Genomic DNA, 11077 nt, shown 5'->3' with positions numbered 1-11077 from the left:
AACAATTTAAACAAAATATCAAAAATAAAAATATGTAAGCTTTCCAATCATGAATCACATTTTGCATGATTCTTAGCTGGAGTACTACTTAATCAGTAGTTTAATCATTTTACTTAAATTCATTTTTCAGTTATATTAATGATGCATATCATGAGAAATTTGGAAATCAAATTTGAAAATGAAAAAAAAATGAAGGATTTTCAAAAAATTTAAATGTCTGTTTTACTGGAATCCCAAATCAAACTTTTTTTGTAGAAATGGTTGCCAATCTGAATTTCTAGGTACTAATGTATAGAGTTTTGCTTGGCAGACAACTCCCGTGACGAAATGAATCCACACTTTCATTTTCATGACAATACGACAGTGGTGACTTTAAGAAGGAGTATGGCATCTAATTGACTTCTTGAAATGCATGCATTTCTAGACATCCTTCGTCGTCTAAAACGAATTCATTGGTATACATCTTGTCCTTTTATCAAAATGAGTAATTCTTTGGTCGTTTACATCATCTCTGTTATCCAATATATAGAATACGTGCAAAGTAATGTGCGCTATGTAAAGTAATACGCCCTGTCAAACTTCGTTTCTTGCTGTAAATAATTACAAATACCGGAAGCAACTTCGAATAAACTTCATGTTGTGCGCATGTTCGGTTACTCTTCAGATATCCTCGAAAGCTGAAGAAAGTATCGACAGAAAATAGATTCAAAATAGCGAGGAGATTTAAATGTTTTGATTACTAGTGCTATTGTTTCTCAGCGAAAAAAAGACCTGCCGTAAAATCTATCTGCTTCAACATCAGCGGTAAATGTATGGCCAGAATTATTAGTAATATCAAATATGATAATCAGGTATGATCAATAAAGATCCAATTTAACTAAAGCTGCCATAATTTTTACATATATGAATTTGTTAAATACCCCCTCTTATCATTACAGAATACTGTTATTTATTTGCTTAAATATCACGAATGAATTGCTATTGTTTCAGCACTTGGTCTTTTTTCAGGGCTTTGTTCCCAACAGTCTGTTCAGATTGTCTTTAGTTGGCACGGGATGTTCGATGTAATGCAAGGCAATATCCCCTGTTCTACAGCTCGCTGCATTTCTTCGTATGTACCAATGTTTTTGAATTCCTCAAAATATGAGCGTCTATACCAAGCCTCCCAAATAATCATTCAAAAACGTAAAATGTCTGCCTCTCTTCCGTATAATAAAAGACTTACGTCATCAATGTCTTGCAGATGTTTTTCACCGATGTCGGCAAGCTGAACAACGTCTCCCTTCACCTATGAAAGAGGCAACTCTATAACTGGTTTTGATTGAAAAAATAAATTGAAAGTTGGCTTTTGCCTTTTAAGGCTGCTACTTGATTACTAAACAAATTAATATAGCATAAATCATGTTATTTTTGCCGCCAACTGATTGCATGTAAAGAACTATAAGAAGTCAAACACTACAAGACACTTATTTCATTTCAGATCTATCTGTTCATGTTATCCATATGCCCTTTAATTACAATGACATTTTCAATCGTAGTTGTCAATTGTACTTTTTCTTGTGTGTCTTATTATTAATAATGCTGCCATATACTACACAAAGCACTTATATCATATAAAAATAACTTATACATAAAAACTATACGAACCAAAATATTTGATGGCTTTCAATTACCATGTATAGTCGCTTGTTTATGCAAGAATGCTAGACCATCAAGTGACTGACCAAGATAGGTTTTGAGAGATGACCAAGTTTCGTTTCTATTAAAGATTATTGTCGATAAACTCATATCACATTGCTCTGAATATATTTCTAGGATGTGGTGTTTTGCCGATGGTATTTAAACAACTCCAAAGCTCGTCAATATATTTTGATGCTCCATATTCCTAAGAAATACATATAAATAGTCTCATAAGTTCCATTTTAGTAATCGTATTCTTAATGCGGCCGTGGTATAAAGATATCCTTTAAATGAATGATCAATGGATAATAAAAAAGTTACTGAACCGATAAACTCTTAAGTCAAAAGGTAAGTCCGTATAACAAATGGCAATATTAAGTGAGAAACCAAATTCGTGCATTTCCGATACAAAAAAAAGGTTTGTTAAACCAGGCTCTATAGGGCGCTAATATCACAGCTAATATTTACGGTATGCAATAATTCAAACAGGAAAAATAAAATTGTCACTGGTAAAAGCGAGGAAAATCAGTGGTCAAAACAGTACAGAATATATGAACAATAGATAAGTTTATTTAAATCAGTCACATTTTAAACTACAAGACTGTAAATAGAAGCAAATACAAGTAAAATGAAGAAGACATCTATTGCCGACGAAAGCATAATGTGAGTTTTCTAAGAAGGATCTGTTTTTTTTTAATTGTTATGCTGTATGTTGCATATATGATATAGCAGCCTTAGTTCCGTATTTTGAGATGCAAGACATTGAATCTTTACAAACAGAAACTCTAATGGTATAAACGAGAACATACCCGTGGACAACACAACACCGACAACACGAACATCAAAAGAGACACGAATACGTACTTGCTTACACTTAAGTTTCATAAAAGTAACCTACCGCAAAATATGTATTTCACATATTGTTGTACAATTGATTGGATTATCAACTGACCACTTGAGGCGCTTTACAAATGCAGGCTGCCATTTTCCACATCCTAGTACATTGCAGATGCTGCTGCCCTTCATTTTCTCTATTTCTGATTCCTTTTTAACAAATAGTTTTAAATAATTCGCCAAAATATACAAAACACGACCATATGTGGCTTTACACCTGTTTTCTAGAAGTAAACAATTTTTTTCTTATGTGAATTTGTTGACGAAGATCTGTTTCTGATCTTTTTACTAATATCTCTCCGGACTTTATCCTTTTTGGGATAATAAGTTCGTACAATGGATCTACTTGGTCAACGATTTCATTCAAAAAGTATTGAAAAACCTTGTCTACAATTGTTTGAACATTTCCACTGTCCAACAGTTTATTTGCTAGCTCAGTCGTAACACCATTCTTGTTTTTTTTGATATTGTTTTAACAGTTCTATCTGTTGAAAAGTGTCTTTTATTTTAATACCAAGTATCACTGGTGTAGCTAAAATACCAGCTAATATAATTAAAGGAGATTATGTAGGAATTACGGTACAGAATAATATTTTATTCCTTGTTGATTTCGGAAGAAACGGAAAAATACTTTTAGTTGTCGCCCCTGGATGTCTCAAGCCTTCTGTTTGACGACCTAGGATAATTTCTATACAAACTGCACACTCCTTATGAATTTTTTTTCAGTCATGTATTCAGGCAGAGCACAGTTGTTCGTTTTTCGGAGCCATGACTTAATTTCCTGCTTTATTTTATACTCTGCGATAGACTTGATTTCTTGTTCAATTCTTAAATTGTCTTCGCCTGGAAGTTCGTTTTCGGCCCAAACAAACATTTGTTGCCGTGTTTCCTTCTTGTGCAAATGGCTGCTTAATTTTTCATTTTCTTTCTCACAATATTTCTGTGCCATGTCATGAACGTTTGCCTTTACCTTAAAATACAGAAGCCAAAATATTACATTCTGGTTACAATTTGTCATATACTGGGTAAATGATCTGCGTGGAGCGGTTTGATATTATCGAAAAATACCATTCCAACTTTTATATAAAAATGTTGTGTTCCAAAGAAAACAAATACTTTAGATTTTTTATATTTGTCATCAGCCTAACGCTTTACCACCTTGCAATGAATGATTTTTTATTATCATTTCATCAAATAATATTAATAGCAAATACACTGCAAATTCATGAAAAATAGATGACATAATTATTAAGTGTCAGTCCCTGTAGGAATACAGCAGTAGGTGAAGTATGGTATGAAAAAAAAACATCCTTTTGATAGTGTAATTTGACTATTCGCACCATCAGAATCAATGAAAACAGGCAAGATCATGCTGGACCATTGAGTTACTATCTTATTGATATATATTGAAAATGAACATTTCAAGGGCAGATAACTCTGTCAAAAACCTCTTTTTCTATTAAACATTTCTAAGCAAAGCCAGTGATGCAGAGATAAAATAATGGTCTTTTCAAATAGAGAAAGTATCTTTGAGTGAAATTATATCGTCAGATCGGTGGGTTTTTGACCTGCATGTTTCTGATTTTTCCCATTTTGCCTGATTCCTACAATTTGACACTTAAAAAGGTAAACATAAAAACCATACGTACTGTTGGAAGGTCATTCTTTACTTCATTTATCCGCTCTATGACAGTTCTTGTCATTTTTCGCTTTTCTTCCTCGGTTCGTAAAGCATTTATCAATCTTGCAGTCAGTTTAAAATTCAGGCGTTCGAGAAAATATTTCTGCCAACTGAAATTATCATGCGAAGTACCCAAAAAATATAAACAACGCAAAAACATACATTAAAACTAAAGAAAAATGAATGTATTTTTCATACGCTTAGCTTTTTTTAAGTTGATTTTTCACTTTTTTTTCTTCCTAATTGTTGCAATTCCCATGACCCCTGTGATCTTTCACTCATAAGAGTAAATCAATATCTGCCTTAACTTGCCTGCTCTAAAAAAAGTTGTCTATTACCTTTTTTCTCAAGTGAAATTACGGTTGGAAGGAGACTTTTAATTGAAATGCGTAAAAATTTGCATGTAAAAAATCATTCTTGGTAAATAAAATGTATTGGAAGCAATCCACGATATAATATTGGGTAGGACCTATATTATAGAATATATAGTTGACAGAAAAGAAACAACTAACTTTGCATGTCGAAATATCTTTTCTTGGAGGCAGACAGGAATCATTTCTTCAACCACTTTCAGAAGTGATCTGAAGTTATCAGCAATGGGGTGTCCCTGCTTTGATCTGTGTAGCTCCTGTTTTAATAAGTCCAAAAGTAAACAATAATTGAAAGTTTTCTTAAAAAAGGAAAATACAGTCATATAGACAAAAGGAGACATCTAATCAAGGTTAGTGAAGGCTATTTCAGATCATATTAAAGAATGTCAGTACCATCAAAATTACCAGCATTAAAAATTATCGGTCACTACAAATCCAGTTTTTACGTAGGAATTGACTTAAGATCGAATATCTCTATTTGTGAAACGACGTTCAAAGAATAGACAGTAATTTAAAAAATATTGTATCCTTTACAAATAAATCTGTTAATTGCAGATGATATAGACTATCATCTATAGATTTATGTTCATATATTCGATGAAAATTTGGAAAGGTTTGCAATAAATCGACACTAATGTGTCAAATTTTGCAATAATTCGTTGAAAATTTGCAAAATTTTGCAATAATTTGATAAAAAATTGCAATTTTCTAATTTTTTCGTAAAAAAAAAATCGATGAGCAAAACCTTTTTTTTTAATTGAGAGATATTTAGAATGGGTATAGTGAATATGTCAAAGAGACAGCAATCCCACCGGAATGAAAATGTCAAGGCACTATATCAAACTGTTGTAACGGTGAAAAATGTTTACGGTATTGTTAACCGAAAATGAGGCTTATATGTACTTACAAGAATGAAATCTGATTTAAAAATGCTCCCAGTGTTTAGTGGAGTCCGAGTTGTTCATTTGCTTTTGTTACTTTGCATGTATGATTTTAGTTGCTTTATGTTCTTTGTTGTGTATGTCTGTTTTCCATTTCTGTTCTTTGTCCCTGGATTACATTCTTTTGATTACCTCCATAACCTTGGTTCCCTTGATTACTCTTTCAAATAGAAATACTGATTTTGCTTGCTAGTTAAATATTAATAAAAATATTGCACTTGCGAAGCAAAAATTTTCATCAGAATCGACCCCCTCTTTGTTATGTCCATTATTATTTTTATAGTCTCGCACATATATAGTAAAGCTCACGGTGCTCGCTGATTTAGGCAATGCCTACCCCATATTAGGATTCTTTCGTTAAGAAGAGGGACACCAATCAATCAATAAGAAATATATGAATTATTTTATGGATAAAACGTATAAAAACTAGATATTCCAATAGCATTTATTACACATTTCATTGAAATAATAATGAATTTGTTTTATGTAATATAATCATAATTTTCTTTGTGTGATTTCATCCAATAACATTATATAGGGACAAATAAGCGTTCACAACATGTCACATACTCATGATATGTTATCACCCATGGGGATTCACATCCAAATTTTATTTGAGGAAAATGTATAATAGAGGATCATGTACCATTTAAAACATTGAATATCAAATCTATGCAATTGTGAAGAAGAGACATCCATTTGATTTCGTCTGACTCACCCGATCACTTTGTATTCCTCCGACATTTGTTGGATTAATAACTTATATGAACGCCAGTGCAGACGGTAAGTATTCGAAAAGTCTCTGTGTGAGGACATCATTGTCTGGGCTTATACCAGGAGTATCAACTATCATTATTTTGCTCTGAAATAAAAAAAAAACATTTTCTCTTATTAGAATTAATTGTATTTGTCAGAGACATCCGGGAAATCTGCAGCATACTAGTGTTTTGTTTCGCATAAAGAATATTTCAATAAGCCTGTGCCACAATTGCATGATAACTTGATTGTTTGTACACATGAAAAATCGCAACATTAGTTTTTATATGTTTTAAAATGTAGAAAATATATGTGAAAAACTGATATAGAGACATATATTGTTTGTGCCTATAAAATTACATGAAAACTTTTTTTTTACAAAAACATATGAAAACCATACTTTGTTCATTCTTTGAAAGCAATGGAAGATATAAAAATACCATATGACTTTTTTTTTTACTTGTTTTACATTTACAGATTTATCTTCCTTAATTTTGAAATCTACAGTGCATTCTATATAATTTTTCTCTCTTAATAGCATGGGGTATATGAAAAACCGACTCTTAATTTCTGTTTACTATGGCATTTCAAACAAAATATCAAAAGTAAAAATATGTAGGCTTTTCACCAATGAATCACCTTTTGCATGATTCTTAGCCGGAGTACTACTTAAGTCTTGTTTTTCATGGCGTTGATAAACAAATGAAAACAACAAAGAGAAACATATAATTTGTATGTGTTTTCAAAACATATGTAAATATTGTTGTAATTCTCCTGAGTAAGAGTAGTAGAATCAAGTAATACTTTGGTATGACCGTTTTGAAAAATCCGTCATTAAATATGTGTTAATCTATTGAGCATATAGTAAGCTTGAAAGTTTGGAACTGGGTCTGGAGATTTTCAAAGTAAAGTAGGCGCTTTTTAAATTGCCCTTTTCGTACATAACAAACTGAAGAAGTTTAATTCACTTATTCCTAATTTCACTGAAGTGATACCTAATTATTTTCAGGAGATAAAAACATATATGTTGTGAAGTGGCTCAGACTAAACGTATATGAAAATAATAAATATATGAACAATAGTCATGTTTAAAAGGTAAAAAGGAGTTACATACAAATTGAATACAAATTGAACGTAAAAATATAAAGAATATGGGCCAAAATTTTCGGCCTTCGTCAGGGGCAGTAGACCAACAACTACCAACCCACACCAAAGAGACAATGTGCCCTTCAAAATTGTAGAATTGAAAACTCTTCAAATAAAGTCAGGTATCATAAAGTATAAAAACGTGTTATGATTTATATCGATCAATTAATTACCTGAAGACAAGGAATAGGCCAACATATGTCTACGCATTTGTACTTCTTCCCAGATTCTGTAGCACTGATGCACTCCTTGAGTCTTTTCGCATTTCTGATGCGTTGTCATTGGTAGAGAATACAAATCTTTCTTCTCTATTTTCGTTGTCCTTTAGGATTATCCTTTTGAAGTCTCGGTTGTTTATAAGACATATTGGAGATGAACAAGTCAGAGGTGATTGTTGCAATAAGTTGATAAACGTACTTTTTCCTGCACTTGTTTCGCCTAAAAAGTGCACCATGTTGAGAGAATAGAAGAAGCAAGTATTTCACATTATATGGAATTTTAAATTTGTGAATGTAATATCACATAATAAAAATGGGCAACATTATTGAGGTTAAGTTGATGACTGCATCGAACGTTACGATCAATTCAAGACGGCTGAGGACAATTTGAATAAGAATAGTATTCTCTAATAAAGTTGCTCCTTAAAAATATTGAACAAAATAATTAAGATAGATAGTTTGTAATTCTTCCTTACTTTGAATTTGCAGCGGCAAGCATATTTGCAAAATGTATGAATTAAGAAAAACCACTATGTTTAAATATTGATGAGATGACTATAACGAAGAATCGTCTTTTTAAAAAGATGGCAGTAACATGCGACAAGAGATGTCTGTAACGTACAAACGGAACAAGAATTAAATGAGAGTTGGTGTTTCATTACGTTGACAGGAATGATCTGTAGGCGTTGGACTTTATATCAGCTAAGTCTCTGAGGTAGCGAGTTACCCGCAGAACGTGACATACTTGTGTTTTACTCATCTGTAATGGCTGCAGATATTTTGTATTTTGCATCAAATATTCGTATTTTCAAAACCCATCACAGTCATACCTTTCGTCAGTGTCCTGTTCTGTTATGGACATCCCACATTCATTATTACAGTCATCACATTGATATTTTTATGATGCAATTTCTCGTTAAATATACATTTTGCATATATGCTGGTTCCTTTAAATTCCGTGCTAGGCGTAATAACCAAGTATTTATCATAATAATTTTTAAAAATTATTATCCATGTATATCTTGAATGAACAACTGTATAAAATACAAACTTTCCTCCGCCATCTTAGATTATCGTAGCGGCTGCATATTTTCATTAGTGACCATGAAATATTACATCAAACTATTGACATATGTTTCCAGCATATAAAATAAGAAAACCTTTTTAAATAAGGCTACTGTTTTACCTGTTATTACTATCGGGCAATGTTCGTCATAGATGTCTGACTTTTTTTCGTTAATAATTTCAAGCAAATCACCAAATTCCTCAGTCATTTCTTCCTTTACTTCCGGGAAAAAATGTTCACTTTTCACCATAATTTCAATTTCCCTCTACACGCCAAACAATTCTGACTTTGCTTGTATATCAAATGATGCAGCTCTTGAGATAACGCTTGCAGCTTCATTCTTTAAAAAACAAAATAAACAAATAATACTTATAGCACCCTTGACCACAGGACTTAGTGCAGGCGGTGTTGCCATAGATGTCACAGCGGTATGAGTTCGAGTCCCGTGGAGGGAACGACCAAAATTTGCTTCATTTTCAATTTTGCAGACCTTTCTAAACATTTACGTTATCTTCCTTGTATCTATTTGATCCGATGGAGCAGTGTAGCGAATATAGTCGTCATATTCTGAGACATTGTATAATTTTGATTTGTTGTGACATGCATCATTAATTTGATCCTCTATCCTACATAATTACACCTAGATGAACTGTCCCGTACTACCATACATCGTTTATTAAGTTACAGCCCTAGATTAATCATACGAGGAGGAATGACCCGGACAACGAAAGCTGTATTTTTATATAGCCTAGCTGGCCGAATGGTCTAGGGCGCTGGATTTAGTGCAGGCGGTGTTGCCATAGATGTCACAGCGGTACGAGTTCGAGTCCCGCGGAGGGAATGACCAAAAATTTGCTTCGCAAATTTGACAGTTCTAACATCGTTGGGAATTTGTTCAGACCTATATATATAATTTTGTACGAATTAAGGCAAAAACATTGAAGTAGGCATAACTATTTCTATATAAAATTGTCTTATAGAATTTTTTCCCTCAAAACCAACTTGTCTTTTTTAAGTACCGATTGTATAGAACAAGTGCCGAAATGTCAAGGTTTCATAGATGGCTTTCTTCGGCTCAAAGCATGTTAAAAATTTGGTTGAAAACTATAGATTGGTTTAATAAACGCTACAAATTCTGTAATAGTTTGGTGTAATTACATGATTTAAGCCTTGTAATGTCGTATTTAGATATTTGTTAAAAAACTGTATTGTTTGCACACTTACATGAATGGTATAAGAAAAATGTATGTGCACATTTTATTCGGATAAATACGATATTGTCCTTTTGCCTAAGTTTTCTTTTTTAAGTAGTTATTTCTACATTATTTGTAACAGTATTAATTGTCATGGTGTAGAACATTGCCATTTTTACGAATCGTTAGCGCAAAAAACGTTCGAAATTGAAATATACACTTTTCAATTTTCATTTTCTCAAATTGGTTCATTTTACAGAATCGATATAAATATAATCAGTATGTTAACTAGTATGTTAATGTAAACGTATTTCGTAGTAATTTTCATTCAATCATCAATACTAAGTGTAAGTAATGATCATGGAAAATGGGAAAAAAATCAGAAACATACATGTCTAAAACCGATCTGACATCATTATTGCACTCAGGGATGGTTTCTTTTTTTTTAAATTACTACTATTTGATCTCTGCATCAGTAGTACGGTATTTGTATAAGCGTCAATGGAATGTTCGGAAATTGAGGTTTTTAACAGTGTTATCTGCCCTTGAAATGTTCATTTTCAGTTCATTCCAATTAAATTATAACTCAATTTACCAGAGGGAGATATTGTAAATCTTGTTTTTTTCTTTGATTCTGATGATGTAAGTAGTCAAATTACACTATAAAAATGTCATACCAAGTTCCAAAAGCTGCCTGATCGTTGAAGAGACTAACACATAAGGACTTACGTCTTATGCAAAAAGAACATTTTCAAATTAAATGATATCTAGAAAATTAGAATCGCTCTAACAAAATTGCTGCCCCAATTACTTTAAAAAAGAAAATCAAAAGTATAATAAGTAAATACAACAAAACATACGCTTGCAGTTTGTAAATCCTTCCTACTTGAAGCAGGCTTATCTCCTGTCATGCATTCTTTTAAAGATTGCTAGAAAAAGAATAAAGAAAATGCAAAATATATTGTCATTAATTTCTAATAAATTTTTTTCTAACAGTAATTGCATAGGAGTCAATTTAAAGCCTGGTACGAAAAGTAGGAAGTAAGCTGTTTAGAGAAACAAATAGTCACAAATATGATTTTTTTTCTAAGGTTTCAATTACAATATGGATTTCACAATATTTTACTGAAT

General features: G+C 32.1%; 1 pseudogene; it reads right to left on the bottom strand.

Moving 5' to 3' along the window:
* Window positions 1-3262: 3262 nt before the first annotated feature.
* LOC148602954 (uncharacterized) lies at window positions 3263-10857 on the bottom strand (annotated as a pseudogene).
* Between the last annotated feature and the right edge of the window lie 220 nt (window positions 10858-11077).

The sequence above is a fragment of the Perna viridis genome, chromosome 11, assembly GCF_037379345.1.
Source record: "Perna viridis isolate PV_CMFRI_1.1 ecotype Kerala chromosome 11, ASM3737934v1, whole genome shotgun sequence".
NCBI lineage: Eukaryota > Metazoa > Mollusca > Bivalvia > Mytilida > Mytilidae > Perna > Perna viridis.
This window is presented reverse-complemented; position numbering and strand designations above follow the sequence as displayed.